At 48.4% G+C, this 17536-nt stretch overlaps 1 protein-coding gene across 2 annotated transcripts in view; it reads left to right on the top strand.

The window, feature by feature from the left end:
• Nucleotides 1-17536, top strand: part of LOC138249772 (P2Y purinoceptor 3-like) — a 223502-nt gene that overhangs the window by 15395 nt on the left and 190571 nt on the right. For both annotated transcript variants that reach the window (XM_069203844.1, XM_069203846.1), the window contains exon 2: nucleotides 1507-2027. The gene's annotated coding sequence lies outside the window, so the exon portion shown is untranslated. The remainder of the gene's footprint in view (nucleotides 1-1506; nucleotides 2028-17536) is intronic.

The following is a 17536-nucleotide window of genomic DNA, read 5'->3' as shown; positions in this document are numbered from 1 at the left end:
CTTCAGTTTAGCAGACTATAAATCATGGGTGCTGGATTGTCCATCCTACTCTAAATCTGAAGCCAGTGTAGTGCTCTGACAACCAATGTAATCCGCTCTCACCTACAGAGTCCTATAAACAGACTAGCTGATGGACTCTGAACTAGTTGAAGATGGTGTAATACTTTCATCGGGGCAGCAGGTTAGATGATGTTGCTATACTCAACCTGTGATTGGACCAAGCCCTTGATCCTCCAACATGAACCTGTGACTCGATGAAGGGCAATACCTTCTTCAAGATAGTCAAATGGAGGGAACATACTTTTGATACGTTTGTGACCTGGGTCTGTAGAGAGAGGACAGGGTCCATTTTAGCACCCAAGTTTCAAACAGCTCAGCAGGAGAAGTGGGAATGATCTGAGGCCAGGTTAATTGTCCATTGAGGGGTATCTGGGGCGTTAAGAGGGAACTCTTTTTATGGGATTGAACATTACGTCATTATTGGGCATCCACCACTGAGGGTAAGGCATTTGGCAAAGTTGGTGCAATTTTGGTGCTCTATCACCAACCCAGAGCACTGAGCGAGCTAAAAGGAAAGATCAGTTGTGTGTCATCAGCATAGATGTAGAATAGCGTGCTGTACAGTGGAGAGATATAGCACGGGATGTTGTTCTAATCTCCATAAGATGAGATGCAAAATGGGGAATAGCAACCGAAAGGCCTGTCTTGGCCAATCTGTGGGTCAGATGGTATCGAAGATTACTGAAAGACTTAATTTCAGGGCCCAACACCAACCTCCATCAGCAAAACTGCAAAGATCATCTAGCATAGATAGCATCACCACGTCAACCCTACTGTCCAGTCTGAATCCAGCCTGAAAAGTTTACAGTAGAACATTCGCATCTTCAGATGTTAGTAGCTAAATGACAATGATCTTCTCCAGTAGATTGGCAAGGTACACAAGCAGCAATATGACCTGAAAGTTGCTTGGTTGGTCTATCCTTGGAGAAGCCAAGGGTTTCACTATGGCTGATTTTTATGCACTGGGACAATCCATCAGTGTAATGCCTGTACAGCAACAGCAACAACTGGAGAATAAGAGGACCGAGCTGTGTCCTAATGTTTGTCGGGCACGGATCGCTAGGAGAACCTGTAAGACAGCTCCCCTAAACCACTGACCTCGGCTGGGCCTCTGATGCAAGCACACATCTGTCTGGATACTCCTATGTATATCTTGTATCATAACTTCATACACAAGCGCGGAAGGTGGAATGATTTACAGAGCAATGCGTAAGCAGATCGGCCCACTACCCTGCTTAGATGGTTGTTGGTTTGTTGAGTATTTTGTCTGAAGACAATTTTATTTGCACATATTTTTATTATGATTTTATGGTTCTGTTTGCCTGGATGATGCTTGTAAAAAAAGATGGAAATTGGCCAAGACAGTAGATGTATGGGCTATTGATATATTGTTTATTGAGATAGTGAGTGTGCTTCTCTCTTCTAATCTCAGTCTCGGTTTTTCAGAGTTCATCCGGTGGTAAACGTTACTTGGCGAGATCGTGAGGACATCTATGGAACAACAGCGCACCAGTGACCCTATAACATATTGGTTTACTGCTGATTGAAGAGACAAGATCCTGTAATCCAGCCCGCCTGAGGTCAGGGGTCCGTGGTGGCCCATAGAGTAGACTGTTCACAACATGGATAGAGTGTAATGGTGCAACAGCTGAGGAGCTGAGAAGCTGCTTCAAGAGGTTCTGGATACACAAGGTCACGTACACCTCATCTCAAGACTCCAAGTATCTCCTCTTCATCCACAGGCCTGGTGCTCCCACAGCGATGCAAGGGAGTGTTCCACGCTGGAAGGGAAGCTGATCTGTCCCTGGGTTGGGACATTCTGCATCGACTACGAATCTGCATCAAAAGACAATAAAAGAGGAGACCTGGAGAAAGGGGCAAAGGATTCCAGAGGGTGAAAGTTGCCTGGCGGTATGCCGACTTCATGTCTTCACATTGATACTCCCTTATGTGCACCTCTTCAAAGGGTAAGCATGCCTATGTATCTATCCCTAAATTTCACAATTTCTTGTATCAAATAGGGTGAATGGGAGTTTTCTGTTCCATAGTTTTATTTCTTTGTGTGTGTCAAATAATGCTGGGTTTGTGATGGGCTGAAACCACAGCTGGGCTACCATCGTGGCTGAACAAATATAGGATTTGTGGTGTTTAGGACCCGCTATTGGTGTACACACATATATGGCCAGATATCACCGATGTCCCGTGGACGAATTGATCCCCAGACTCTCCCACATATCATAGAGAAGAAACCAAAACAAGTTCTTACTTTGGGTTAGGGGTCGTACAACCCCCGGCTGTATTTATTCACACATATACGCAAAAGACAAACTTGTATTTTATGCACAGTAACCCAGAATTGTATGTTTTTTGTTTACAGGGATTAATTCCCTTAGCTTAACAGAGACGTTAATACACGGCATTTTTCTAACCATAGCTAAACATTGTTCCTATGCATCCTGCAACATACATTTTGCGAGCGAGATAATGACCGGCCGCAATTACCCTTCCTTTTCTCCCCCCCTTGCCCAATAAAATAGGTGAGAACCCCGCCCTCTGACCTCCCTTACTGGGATACTCCTGTGTAGGGGGCCTGCCTGCCGCTAGGATACCTACCTCGGGCTCCCTGTACACCCAACACCCTACAGGGATACTCCTGTGCAAGGGGTCCATCTGCCCATGAGGATACATCCCCGGGGCACCCCTACACTCATCAGTTATCCCCCCAAGGATCTGTGCTAGCTTGGGCCCAGTTCTCATGCGCGAGTGGTTGGCAGGTAAGGACCGCATGCCAATGACTGCTGCCAACCCCCAGCACTCTTGCCACCTCCTTTCGACTTGCTGCCAGCACCCCCTGTAGGGTCCCATGATGCAGCTGTTAGTTTTGGTGTAAAAGGCTGCCGTGCATGGACCCAAACTATCCCAGCAATCATGACCTCACCCGCCAACATAAATACGACATAGCAGACATGACCTGCAAGAGAGAAAAGAGGTTAGGCATAACAGATATCACTAATGACCTGTATTTCCTATAGTGAAACTGCAACAAACAAAACATTGTAATCTCACCATCAACAAATTATGCCACAAAAAGACCTCCTCCAGCTCACCGCCCGCCCAGCATTGCTTGCCCTGGGGATGGTGGGCAGGAAAAAGAAAAGTGACGGGATGTGATGGTGATGTGTGTTCTATCCGAGGCGGCAAGTGGGAGGAAAGAGACCCGCTCGCCGCCTCAGGTCACCTTTTATGGGCAGGGCTGCTGCATCATTGAGAACTACCCCGGAAGCACCTTCGTGCCTTTGGGGTGACACTCGAGCCAGCCAATCACGCCCGCTCATCCCCCTAAAGTTGTGGTAGCAACCCCCGGTTTGGGCACAGATCACTGCCATATGTGCGGGTTCCCAGAGTTGGGGAAGCCTTACTCAGGCGGTGAACCTCTTGGAGAGGGCAAAGGTGGAGATGACCCTTAACCATGAAGGGGTCCTGCTGCACCCAACTTGTGGCATATGGGCTTTTCAACATCTCCCGAACTGCCAAGGACAAACTCTCATTTCATTCCATTTGCAAATGTGTAACTGTTTGCTGGCGCCTGTTGCTATCTATTGATTTCTGTTGATATATTTATTTGACTAGTGCAATGTTGCTTGTGTTTCTGTCTGATCGTTGTAGCTGGTTGTGCAAAAGTCATAGCTCAACTGTTTCCAGTAGAAATCAATTGTAAGTGACATTTTCACCAACTTTGCAGGGAGAAGTGTATTTTGAGTTTTTTGCAGAAACTGAGTGGGAGCTGGCGGTATTGCTGGTCTCGAACGGTGTCCGCCAGTAAGTTTGGTTTGTGAGTAGTAAGTCGTCACTTGATTAGAGTTTGTGAAAGATGCAGGCTAGAGCACTGGAAGAGGCATCAGATCAAAACCAGACTTGGGTTGCTTGGTTTCCGATTCCGGGAGGACCTGGCCTGGCATTGTGGGCTGGACTGTTCCTGTAGATGCAGGGTTAAGAATAATTTGCATATGACTGGGTCCAAACTGAAGTGACATGGTGGTCAAAAGAAAAATGGCTTGAAATGTACCAAAAGCGATTGCCATTAGTTAGATTTATTGCAAGCATTCCTCCCATCACATTGAGTATATGTGAAGTACTGGGAAAAAAAAAACAGAGCTCCTCGTGCATAGATCGGGTGCAACGTGAGTGCTCTGATGCAAGCTTCATTTAAACACTCAAAGTGTGTCTTCCTTGCTGCACATTGTGCAGTAGGGGATTAAATGGAGGAAAACCGTGGATCTCAAGGGGCTGGTTCCAAATCCCCAGCCCAATGGCAGGGTGGATTTAGAGAAGCAGAGAAGGGGTGTCCTGACTCAACCAGCTCTAGGTCTCAGAAATGGGGGTGGGCGCTTCGGACCACTGGTGAGGACCCAGCTCACCTGTCTTGTCCAGTCGTCGCTTGCGGAATGTTCTGCTAGGGCTGCCGTGCAAGGTGATAATTTTGACCCTTCTGTAGCCAGACTAAGCGCTTAAAAGGGCACTTTGGGCTTTTGTTGTAGAAATACACTCCTGCTTCCTTGTTTCCATTGCAGACGATCCTAAATAAACAATCAGTCAAGAGATGTATTTAATTGTATACTGATAACTTGTAAATGTAGAGAAGGGGCGGGGCTTATGTATCTTCAGTGATTACAACCATAAACGTTATATAATGGCCAATCTAATGTGATAAGGGTGACACACTCAGCAAAATCTATCTTGTGGTGCCTTTGAGGAAGTGTCTATTTGCCATGATAGCGCTGTGTTCACTTTAATAAGGACATATTAAATGATACTAATCCCTCACTAATTCTTGTTGGGTTCCAGAGTAGTGTGCTACTCATCGAAAAGCGCTTCGACGCCTCGTCAGGGGTAGTAAGCGCTATATAAATACGATTACAATGCAATACAATACAATATGTCATAGGGAGGACGAAAGTAAATATTTCTGCATTTAATTGCCTTTTAAAATACTTAAACGTGTGCAGAGGATTAAAGGGACCAACTCTGTGGTGCTTTGAGTGTTTCCCGCTCGCCCCTCGGCGTACGGAATTGATAGATAGATTCAGAAAAGCACCTCTTAGACTGAGGGCCTGATTTAGAATTTGGCTGAAGGGTTACTCCATCACAAACGTGACGGATATCCCTTCCACAGTATTACAATTACATTATAGCCCATAGAACTGGTAATGCGAGGGACAGGATATCAGTCAGATTTGTGATGGAGTAAATTTGTGATGGAGTGATCCCTCCACCAAACTCTAAATCAGGCCTGGAGTCTGGAGACGGCTGTCTTGCTCTTCACAGCGACTCACTTCTGCTCCAGGGCCCTCAGCCCTCACACTGAGGGGGGTCGCGGGTGCATGGGGGTGGTTCTATGCTTCAGTCACACTTGGTCGCCACTGTGAGGTCCAGGGGTCGAGGCAGACAGACAAGGGTCAGTCAGCCTGTCTCGATTTCTGCCGGTCTCGCACTGCCTCTGTCTCTTTCTCTCTCTCGTACCTGTGGCCTTCAAACCCCAATCTCGTTCCCTCTCTCCTCCTCTCTCGCTTTTTATCTTCTTTCCGTTTCTGTATCTCTCTCTTCTTTTCTGTCACACCCCCTCTCTGTTTCAATCTTTCTCCCTTCTATGCTTGCGATGCAGGAAGTGTGCCTTGAGGTCTGTGAAACAAGTGAAGCGCTGACTCAGATCCCTTGTTAAGGAGATAGTCGATACTGCAATTATCGGGGTTCAGTGTGCCCCTCAGGGCCCTGGACCCCAGTGTCACGCTCCAAACTGGGTGCATCTTCAAACCAAGGCGGCGGCCATCTTGTCTGCCCACTGTTTGTTATGGAAAGCCCATCCTTTGAGGCTGGTGTCCCTGGGTCACTCCCCCCTAGGCCCGGCGGGCAGCTAACTTGGTGCCTAACTCGGACCTTGTGGTTTTTCCACTTAAAATGTCTGACACTCGTTTTCCTCCTCTTGGGGTGGCCACGCGTTATCTCCTTCACTCACATTGACCTAGATTGCATCACTGCCTCTTATCTGGGGCTGGCAGCCTTCATGGAAATAACCCCGCAGCGGTGGCCGTGGTCCCGATGGCATCACTGCGCCCTCCGCGCATCGGCCTAGGGTCGGCTTCCTCTGGAGGAACCGGTTCCGTCCACACTAGCTGCATCTCCCATCGCATCCTCCCCAAGCACACAACAGGGCAGGACGAGTCTGTGATCGCGCAACCTGTTTGAGAGCTGCGTGACTTGTATTGGCTGAGAGGATACATTCTGGATTTGTTTTGAGTCGTTGGTACTAGTGATCCTTGAGGCTAAACGCCGGAGCGTCCACGTGTGAAAATCTGCATCACATTAACCCCTAGTGAGTTTTGGGTCACAATTCCTTGAAAAGGGTCTGTGGAGGTAGGTGGTGCTGGTGAACTGATGATAATAATTGACAGTTTCTTTCCACCGTACCCCCGGTCGGGGTAAAAGTAACACCCCCCAAACAAAGAATCAGAAAGCTACAAAAAGGGTCCACTGTTTGTAGCGTTGATTGAACTGGTGGAGACACGGAACGTGCGGGCGGCTGCAGCCAGTGTTTTTACTAATACGCGGGAAATCGACAATAAAACCGGCCTGACAGGCCATGAACAGGCCCAGAATCATCCGAATACCATCCTCTCGCACTGACGTGTCAGGCCAGCCCTTCTGGCACTGTGCACCGCAGAGAGAGGGCCCCTCGGAGGAGCCTATGGCGCCCAGAAGCCCGGGGCGCGCAGAGTGCGCATCGATTGCGTAAACACGAAGGCGGGGTCCTGGCTGATCGCAGCCCGGGCTTCTTTCAGAAGATAAGGGACATTTGTTTAGACACTGAGAGGAGCCTAAAGTGCCCATTGAGGTGCGGCGAAGGGCAGGCACTTCTTGGCTGGGGCGTCAGGGAACCATTAGCACGCTACACCCCAGTGATAACAGCGCCCTGCCCCACTAGCCCACAGAGGACCCACTGTTGCCAAAACATGAAAGGCGTCTACATTTTGAATGGGAGGTCTCCCCACCTCGCAGCAGATATGCTTGGAAAAAAGTTGTGGAAAACGGTGCATTGTTAAGCCTTCCGCACACCCGCTGTTGAAATGGAACACAAAACCCATCAGTCCTCATTATGAGTGGCCTGGTTAATTGCTATAATTTTCTGCTGATAAACGCTGCAGATATTTATCGGGACACAATGCATTGCGTTATCCCATCAGATGCAATTTGCTGCAGTGAGAGGCAAAATATGCATTGTTGTTCCCTGAAAACTCATAATTGCGTCGAATTTATTGCACCTGGCGCGTGGCACTGATTACCGAGCGCTTGCAATGAGGGCCGTGGTAGCAGAATGCATTGCCTACGTGGGGGCTCCGATTCGGTCTTTGGAAATCCATTTTGCCAACTCGAATGGAACCTCTTCAAAAAAAGAGCTGGAAAGAGAAATTAACAATTCTGAGAGCCCACACATTTGGAGTTGTGTGGTATGAGGGTTAGAGTCAGGAAGGGCGGAGTTACGAGGTGGGCGGAGTCATGACGGGCAGAGTAAATGACCATCAGCCTATGGTCTGCCAGTACATGTGCAGTATTCTTACAAAATTTTCACCCAAAAACCTGACAGCATGAAAAGAGTGACAACAAAACTGTCACTCTATTACTCACAAATAAACTACACGGCGGGGTTAAAACATTTGCTGTAGGCTTATACGCGTTTCCAACAAGTTTCAGGTAAAGCAGCTGAGGGGGTTAATGCATTCGCTGCAGAGAACTATGTGTAATCTCTTGTCACACATTTGAATGATAATCTAGTTTAAAGATCATTATTCCTCTTCCAGGGCACTGTTTGTAATCTGCAGGGCCCAGGTTTGTATTGTGCATAGGATAGTTCAGTGTGTTACGTGTAGATATTCTTTTATGCCGTGCAAGTTCCGCTGTAGGCGAAGGATGGAACCTGCAAGATGAAAATTCGAAGTTTTTTGTCGGTGTTTTTTCTAAAGTTGAAAAAATGGGTTCCATTGAGCGGAGTAGTATAAGAACTTATATTTCACCCCCCTCCCCCACCCAAAAAAACAATGGGATGTTTTTGCTGTGCTTGAAGTATTTATTAATTAGGTAATTATACCCAATAGCCTACGTATTTTACATGCATGTTGCCATTAAGAAGTTAACTACTCACTCTGCTATGTTGTGAAGGAACACACCAGATTGTACCTTTGGTGGCCTTTGTTTCCCCTGCTAGGCTGCTGAATCTGGGTGTCAGGTGCGAGTGTCAAGTTCTGCCCCCCTTGACTTTTAACACCAGCTTCCAGACAGAACACAACTGGGACGAGAGGAGTTAGTGACTGCCCTTTAAATGAGCCCTTTGGAGCCGGTGCTGGAAAAAGGTGGGGAGAAGGGTGGTCCTCCAACTCCACGTCTGCCTGGAGGCTGCTGATCACCATGGCAACAGAATAATCATGCAAAGATAACATTTATCCTAATGCCAGTACGGACCCGAGGACCCAATGATTCACCAAGGGAGTCCGTATTGTTTTCCATCACAAGAATAGCCGGTGGAAGTAGGATCAGGATAGGCCTCCCTCTCCCCTCCTGCGCTGAAGAGAGCATCCTTTTGGCAGTGTGTGATACCTCCACCTTGTCCCTTAGTGCAGTGGTTCCCAACCTTTTGACTTCTGTGGACCCCCACTTTATCATTACTGGAACCCAGGGACCCCCGCTGAATCATTTTTGGAATCCGGGGACCCCCCACTGAGTCATTACTGTTAGCTGAAGACCTAATCTGTGAATATAATTTCATTTTTCAAGCAGTCACGGACCCCCTGAGGAGGCTTCGTGGACCCCCAGGGGTCCCCGGACCACAGGTTGGGAACCACTGCCTTAGTGCATGATGCAGTGCAAGGTCTTTAACACTCGCCTGCATTGAGGCCACTGGGTCCCTACACACTAGGCTGTCTGTGTACAGGCCATTGTGGAGAGGGCTTGTGCCACAGAGAAACCTGTAGGGTTTGGGGGAACAATGTCACACCCACTTACTTGACATAAATAATGTATTAGGAAGGTGTCTGTAGCCTTCCAGTGCTGCTTTTCTACTACCCACATGTCCCCCATTCCTGGTTTTCACTACCCACATCACACATACCTGGCTTTCTATCAGCCCATCTCTTTACACAAGGGACTAGCCAGGAAAATAAATAGTCCCCACTTTTAACCGCATTCCATTATCCCAAATGGGGCTGAGAAAATGGGCCCAGCCGCCAATGGGAAGATTGTTTTCACTTTAGGGACTTTTGCAGTTCCTTCCTATGGCCAGGTACCGACTAGGCCTCTGACCAACCGCAGAGTCCTCCCTCTGAGGCCCCCAAAATCACCTATAGACATTAAAAACACATCTTTTGGGTTAGGGTTCATGAACTCTCAGTTGTATTTTATCTTAAAACCGCATCATAGATCAATCATCACTTAGCACAATTCACGCAGTAAACCCATCACATTTACAGATTAGTTTGAATTTGTAGATGGCTACCCTTGACAGAGTAGCTAATACATCCGCTTCCTAGCATCCTCTAAAAAATCAGTTCCTGCAAATCCACTTCAGTGACTGTGGATGAGACCATGACTGATTCCCATGGAGACATCCCAGTCCCTGTTCCCTCCATGGCTAACTAGCCCTGGGTTGGGCCCTCCATACAGGAGAGCCCTACTCCCCCCCCTCAACCCTTCTGGATACAACCTCCATGCATGGGGCCCGCCAGGATACCTACTTCGGGCACCTCCTCTACTCTCAGACTCTCCTCCCAACCCCAAGGGCCAGTGCCAGCTTCATGCCGTTTGTGCATGCGTGGGTGGTTGAACCTTGGGGCAGATGCCAGTGACAGCTTGCAACCCCCACCTCAAGCTCAGGGATGTCACCTTCAATTCCAAGCCAGCACCCCTTGGAGTGGAGGGTCCCATTACCTTGGTGTCTTGTTCAGGTAAGAAAGGTAAACCAAACTGCCCCACCAATCATTTATCTCACCTCACCGAACTATGTGAAATATGACAAAACATGCTTTCATGGCATCGCCATGCATACTGTCAGGGAGGATAATTGGTGAGTAGCACAATAATTAAGCAAGCAAAAGAAATCAAGATAACATGCACAACAGCATCAGACCCAATGCCATATAGGCGGTGGGTGGAATTTCAATTCATTTGAGGCGCAGCGGAATTCCTGATGCAGGTGGTGAGTGGGAAAGAAAGACCCGCTCGCCGACCGTGACCCCTTTTATGGGCTTTTAGACACACGCATTTCGTATGCACGACCCGGAAGCACTAGAAGTGCTTCCGGGGACGTGCTGGCGCAATCTCCAGTGCCCGAGCCTCTTGCACAGGTGCACAGGGGTCTGAGGCGTGTAACTCCCCCCACGCAAGATGCTCCTGGCTGCCATATTTGGGAGCACCCCGATATGGGGGAGTCCTGTGCATATGGCCAGGTACCTGTAATATCAATATAAGTGCACTGTTCCACAAGAGAGAGAGAAACAAGACAACCAATTGAGTTTGGAAGTGGCGAATAAGTACTGAGTATACTCAGGATAGCCCTCAAGCACCCACTTGGGTGACAGGTATCATCATCAGGCTTACTCCTCGCCAGACTGGTGCTGCAATGCCTGGCGGGCTACCCAGCATTCTGGGTGGCACTCAACCATTGTAAAATTGCTAACAACAAGGGTCTGGGAAAGAAACTGAGTAAGAAACGGAGAGTGTAGAAAGAGAGACAAAACTCTTAAAATTAGCTCTGAACCTGAGCCATTATTTTAATGCGATAGGGATTGGGTTCAGGCCAAGATTAAAAACAAAAATATAAGAGTGTTGCTGGAAATAATGTACCATTACACTCTATAATTAGGGAAGGTAGTTTACCTAATCCTACATGGTCAACATGTTTCGCGTCTATGGTTGGTCACAGAGTGATCCAGTGACGCTTCTTCAGGACCCACGAAAAAAAGCCTTTGATTACTGAACTACTTCTCCTATGTGTCATAAATTAACCAAGTGCACATATAGTCACTTACAGAGTAGAAGACAGAATATGTCTAAGTCAGTTGGTCAGTACAGTCGCCCATCCCATATTAGAGATTGGGCTCCCTAGGTCTGCGCTAGCATCAACCAAGGAGAACGAATTCATATATTCCTTGGTTCGTCAAGGAACCTGCCCCCTGCCGCGCGCTAGGTCTACAGGCACTTGGTTAATTTATGACACATAGGAGAAGTAGTTCAATAATCAAAGGCACACTCTTATATTTTTGTTTTTAATCTTGGCTTAGGTAACTACCTTCCCTAATTATAGAGTGTAATGGTACATTATTTCCAGCAACACTCTTATATTTTTGTTTTTAATCTTGGCCTGAACCCAATCCCTATCGCATTAAAATAATGGCTCAGGTTCAGAGCTAATTTTAAGAGTTTTGTCTCTCTTTCTACACTCTCCGTTTCTTACTCAGTTTCTTTCCCAGACCCTTGTTGTTAGCAATTTTACAATGGTTGAGCGCCACCCAGAATGCTGGGTAGCCCGCCAGGCATTGCAGCACCAGTCTGGCGAGGAGTAAGCCCGATGATGATACCTGTCACCCAAGTGGGTGCTTGAGGGCTATCCTGAGTATACTCAGTACTTATTCGCCACTTCCAAACTCGATTGGTTGTCTTGTTTCTCTCTCTCTTGTGGAACAGTGCACTTATATTGATATTACAGGTTCATTTTGGGAGACTGTGCACTGGACCAGTAAATCTCCCAGTCCCCATATTTGTTTATATGGCCAGGTACCACCAAGGCTTCCCACCAACCCCAGAGTCCTCCTTCCCAGGGCCCAAATTCACCTTTAGACATTAAAATCACAACTTTTGGGTTAGAGGTCATAAACCCCTGGCTGTATTTTATTTTAAAACCACATCATAAATCAATCATCACTTAACACAATTTACGCAGCAACCCCATCATATTTACAGATTAGTTTACATTTGTAGACGTCTGGCCTTAACAGAGTATGCTAATACATCTGGTTCGTGGCATTATCTAAAAAATCAGTTCCTTCGTATCCACTTCAGTGACTGTGGATGAGATCATGACTGATTCCCATGGAGACATCCCAGTCCCTGTTCCCCCCACAGCTAAGTGGCCCTGGGGTAGGCCCTCCATATGGGAGAGCCCTACCCACCAACCCTTCAAGATGCAGTCTCTGTGCAATGGCCCACCAGGATACCCTCCTCAGGCACCCACCCCGCCCCTAGGGCCAGTGCCATTATTTTGCCCTTTTCGCATGCGTGGGTGGTTGGTCCTAGGGTCCGGATGCAAATGACTGCTCGCAACCCCCACGCCGCTGGATGTCACCTTAGATTCCCAGCCAGCAACCCTTAGATGGTTCCATTACCTTGGTATCCTGTTCAGGTGAGAAAGGTAAGCCAAATGCCCCACCAATCATGATCTCACCCCACCACAGGCCAGCAAAGTGACCTGCTATCTGGCCTCCCCCACCCACACTCGCGCCCCTACTGTGAGCGGTGAATCAATTAAGCCAAGAAGTTCTCCAAAAACAAGCCTTTGCCAGCTCGCGATGGGTGCAACCCATCCCACAGGAAGAAGCGCTCCCCCTGTATGTTACTGTGTGGAAGGACAGCCAATCTGAGTGGCCTGAACAACTTGGCAACCTGGTTATGTATTCTGCTCACTGAGTCATTAGGCGCTCTGACCAAAATGCCGCCCCTCAACTGCAACCAGGGGATGATATTCGACCAGGCAAGCACTGCAGGGTGAAATCTCTTAGCCAACCAACCGACTTCTGAGACCACCAGCTCAAAAAGCTGCTGCCTTCTGAGGTGAGCCAAGCCATTACCACCTGGATGCAGAATGATGATGCTTGGTGACCAGCACCCCTGAGGCAGCATCGAGTCCAGCGCGAATCTCAGCTGAGAGAGGCAGAGCTCCCCTCAACTATAAAAGGCAAGGCGGAACCCTGCCGGTAATGCGCGTGACACAAAGCCACTCCTCGAATACAGTTCACCTGCTCTCCGCACATGAGTGGCCAATGACCCAAACATCTGTGATCCCTTCAGCTCCTGCATGTACTGGAAACCTCAGGACTTATAAGCGACTACACCAGCCACATAGCAGTAAGAGGCAGAGCACTTTTTAGCATATGTGGATTAACATAACGTTTGTAGAAATCTGAGGACCACCTGCCAATCCTCCTTCCTGCTGAACCTGAGAGCCCCATTGCCACTGCCTGTCATGGCTGCCCTAATCCCAAAGGAATGAATACAGAACTTAGAGGAGTCAAACCCTGCTGCAGACAGGGCGGTCTTGAGTATTTATAAGAACTGGTACCTGGTCAGCGGGGTGCGGTCTGCATGCACCAACACCACTCCTCCATCCCCTGGGGCCGCAGAGTTAAGAAGACCTCCAAATTATAAACCGGCCAGCACTCGCTGCCAGAAGCCCTACGTAACAGTATACGGTCAGCCCTATCTCCTTGATCCACCTTAGAACGAGGGCCCACACCCCGTCCAACCATTGAATGTTGGCCATCTGTAATCCCCTGCAACAACCTCTTTGTTCCGGGCCTCCAACTCACTAAGTCTGAAGGCCAGATAAAGGACCAAGGTAAAAGCCGCACTGAATAGGAGAATCTCCCCAGTGGATTTACATAAACCACTGAGAGCCCCCAAAATAGCAGATAGCTTGGTCTTGTCAATGGGGAACCAAGAATCCGGTCTGGCCCCCTCGAGCCACTTCCAGCCCCTCAAATCCCTCTTCACCAGATAAAAGTTCATCCCATCAGGTGACCCACGCAGTTGAGCAAAGTAAGAAATGGCTGCGGTGTGGCACCTAGCACATGCAACTGACCTCATCTCCTCACTAAGGGCCCCCAAAAGGCCATGACTGATGATGCATCAGACCAATCCAATAACCCCACATGCCCAAGGAATTCTGAATAAGCATTAAAACCCTTTAATTAGGCCTTCCTGATTACTAAACTGACTGCCACAAGGTCTGGTAATCTTGGGCAGCAATATGCCACAGATGCTCCGGGAAGGGCATTGGGAATTCTTCTGCTCCTGAATGGTAGAACCTAAAAACCTGTATCTTAAAATGAGACAGGGCATCAGCAGCATTGTTCAAGACACTGGGCACATGCTTAGCTCTAAACAGGACATTCAATCTCAGACACAGGATCACAATATATTTCATCAGCCTCAGGATCATTCTGCACTTTGCAGCTTGCTGATTAATACACTCTGCCACCACCATGTTATCCGACTAGAAAATCACAGACCGATTGCGATAGCACTCAGGTCACACCGTCAAAGTCACGAGGATCAGGAACAGTTCCAGAAATACAACATTTTCAACCAAGCCTGACTGCACGCACTCCCAGGGCCAGCCCTGCGCACACCATGACATGCCAAAGATGGCACCAAACCCCCTCACTGCCCACTGCTTTGTAAAGAGACCTAGCTCTTCATTGGACCTAGGCTGACTCGGCCACACAATTGTCCCATTAAAATCACACAGAAATTACTCCTGAATCCTCATATCCTGCTTGACCTTGCTGGAGAGCTTGGTGTGATGATGTTTTACTTTCATGCCCAACATGGCCTGAGCAATAGACCGCGAGAAAGGGCGCCAAAGGGAATGACACGCACAGCAAAATTAAGTTGCCCCACAAGCCTTTGCATCGGAAGGGGTGTGACCTTCTTAACCCTCAGACATGCCCGTAAGGCTTGTGAGAATGCATCAACCTTGCCCATTGGAAGATTGGACATTGCTGCCAGAGAATCCAATTCGATACCCAGGAACTCAATTGTGGTGGAGGTTCCCACTGTCCTGCCCTCTGGCAGTGGAATGCCAAACTTGCTCATCAGTTTCTGAAAGATCCCCAAAGCTTATGCCACCGAGCAGAGCCAGGAGGGCTAAGAAGCAGAAAATCATCAGGGTAGTGAAGTACCCACTGTTGCAATGACTTGTGCCTAAAAAAATACTCAAGACATTTGCTACATTTCTCAAAATAGGAACAAGACACAGAGCAACCCATCAGCATACACGTGTCAAAATAGTAGGCACCCTCAAACTGGAAACCTCAAGATGGAAGTCGTCCAGGTGGACAGGTAACAGTCGGAAGGCAGATTCAATATCCGACTTAGCCATCATAGCCCCAGGTCCCAGCTCCCACAGCATCTTTATTGCCTGATCAAGGGACGCATTCTTGAGTGAACATAACACCCCAACAATAGCTTCATTTACAGAATGCCACCCTGGAGCCAACAGGTTATGGATCAATCTAAACTCCCCTGGATCTTTTTTATGAACTACCCCCAGGGAGGAACAGACAAAACCCTTCAAGAGGGACCCGCTATGCAACCCAAGTCCCTCGCCTTGAGGATCTTTGCCCTTGCCACACCTGGGTTGGATCAACGAGACTGCTGGTTCCTGCAGAGGAGAGAGCCTTTATAGGCTGGAGCCGGGACCCTTAAACTATCCTTAAAGCCTTTTTACAATACCTGTGCAGCCACATGGTTCGTGTAAGTATTTAGCCAAGGGACCATTGCCAACAAGTTAATCAGGGAGGGAGCCTTACCAAAATTCGAGTCATCATTCCTGCTTCTTGTTGCCTTTATCTCTGAATGTTTTTAAACACTTGGATTCAGGAGGCCTGACTGCAGAATGAACAGCAATGCTTGAATCTACTGGTCCTAGGAGTTTGGGAGGATGTGCCTCGACCCTCCTAAACTCTATATCATAATCCTTCCAAGCTGTACCACCATACTCATCATACTCATCACCCACTATTCTATTCTGATAACAAGCCAGCTGAGCCCCCGTATCATTGAAGTGCTCCGCCAAAATGGCCTGATAGGTCAAGAAATCCCTGACCCAGTTCACCAGAGACTCCTCAACCTTCTTCTTCTGAGGCCAATGGCTGCAGTCCCAGAGTGCACACATTCCTTACAGGGCTTAACCTCCTCTTTCCCAGACTTATCAACAAGTAGATCAAGCATGTCCATGTAACCCTTTTCCATATCTTTTCTTTTACTTCCATTGGCACATGCAGCCCCAAGCGTTCATGTTCAGAGTGATTATCACCCAGAGCCATGGGGGATAAGAGGGTTCAGTACCTGTACTCGCCATTCCTTGGGCAGGAGAAGATGTCAGTGCAGTCACCACTCCCCATGGGCTGGCGATGCTCACTGTAACACTTTCCACTGCCGGTGCTTGTCTCTGGCACCACTAGCACGTGAGAGGCCTGACTTTCCACTGCGCTTGTCAAGATCAGGTGGACCAGCCCTCTCCGCCACCCCACCCACCCGCTGGGCTTGAACCCTACGGCACTCCCTTGAGCTTCCTGACCACCTTTTGCTGTACCCAAGTGATAAACCAGGCGCTGAGTCCTTTCCATAATATCTCCCTCCCCAGTCCCTGCTAGGACTCCCCCCCACTAAAGAGGCAGACACCACACCCACCTCTGAAAGCCAAGGCAACGCAAATGCCAAATTAGTTACCAAGTCCTGCTGTGCCAATTCCCCCCTCAGAGGTAACTCCGATATCCATACCAGAGCCAACATTCTGCACAACATTACCAGTCGCTGCAGCCCCAGAGATGTTCACAGCGGTACCGGGAAGAGCCACCTGGTCAGTACCACCTGGAGCGGGTGCAATCACAGTCACAGACTGAATTGCTGCCTGACCAGGAACATCCAAGACCGGGGTAAGACCTACCGGCATCACTGCCACAGCTAGTATCCTGATTCAGGGTGACTTGGTTAGAGCCTGCCAAACCTAATAGTGAGCCCCACAAACTCTCTTTGGAAGTAGAGGAAATGCTTCCCTGGGAGGCACTCCCGCGCTCCTTGGCCTGTCTTATTGGGGACTTGGACGGGGGAGAGGCTGTGACCTCAACGATGCTATAGCCTGATCCATAGCGTCCATCCTAAGCATAAACGTTTCCAGCAACACCTCAGTGCGTGAAAGATTGCAACCTCTATGCCCACTCACTGCCGTGATGAAGGAACCTCAAAGACAAAACACTGCCTTAAGGATCAAGCAATGCTACTAAAAGCCCCGTGAATGCACACCAGGCAGACTAGAAAGTGCCCAGAAATGATTGACACAATGCTGACAATCCCAAGAAATGACTACATAATAATGCCAGACACTCCGCTAAGCCAAATTCTGCCAGAATGTCCCACTGCCAGGTATACATTAGGGAGCCCAGGAGTAAAAATTCCACAGAATCCCCAGTAAAACCCAATTAAAACAACATCCAAGACCCACTAACTTGCTGATGACCTCTTAACTAGTTGATCCCAAAATGTCCAATTAGCTGCACCAGCTGATTTTATTTCTCCTAAGTCTTCCCTTCACCTGCAGCACCAGGGCCCCCACCAGAGCTGCCACCGAGCAACGCTCGGGTCAGATGAGCAGGGC

The sequence above is a fragment of the Pleurodeles waltl genome, chromosome 8 (assembly GCF_031143425.1).
Source record: "Pleurodeles waltl isolate 20211129_DDA chromosome 8, aPleWal1.hap1.20221129, whole genome shotgun sequence".
Lineage (NCBI taxonomy): Eukaryota > Metazoa > Chordata > Amphibia > Caudata > Salamandridae > Pleurodeles > Pleurodeles waltl.
The sequence above is the reverse complement of the archived record's forward strand: the minus strand, read 5'-3'. Positions and strand labels throughout refer to the sequence as shown.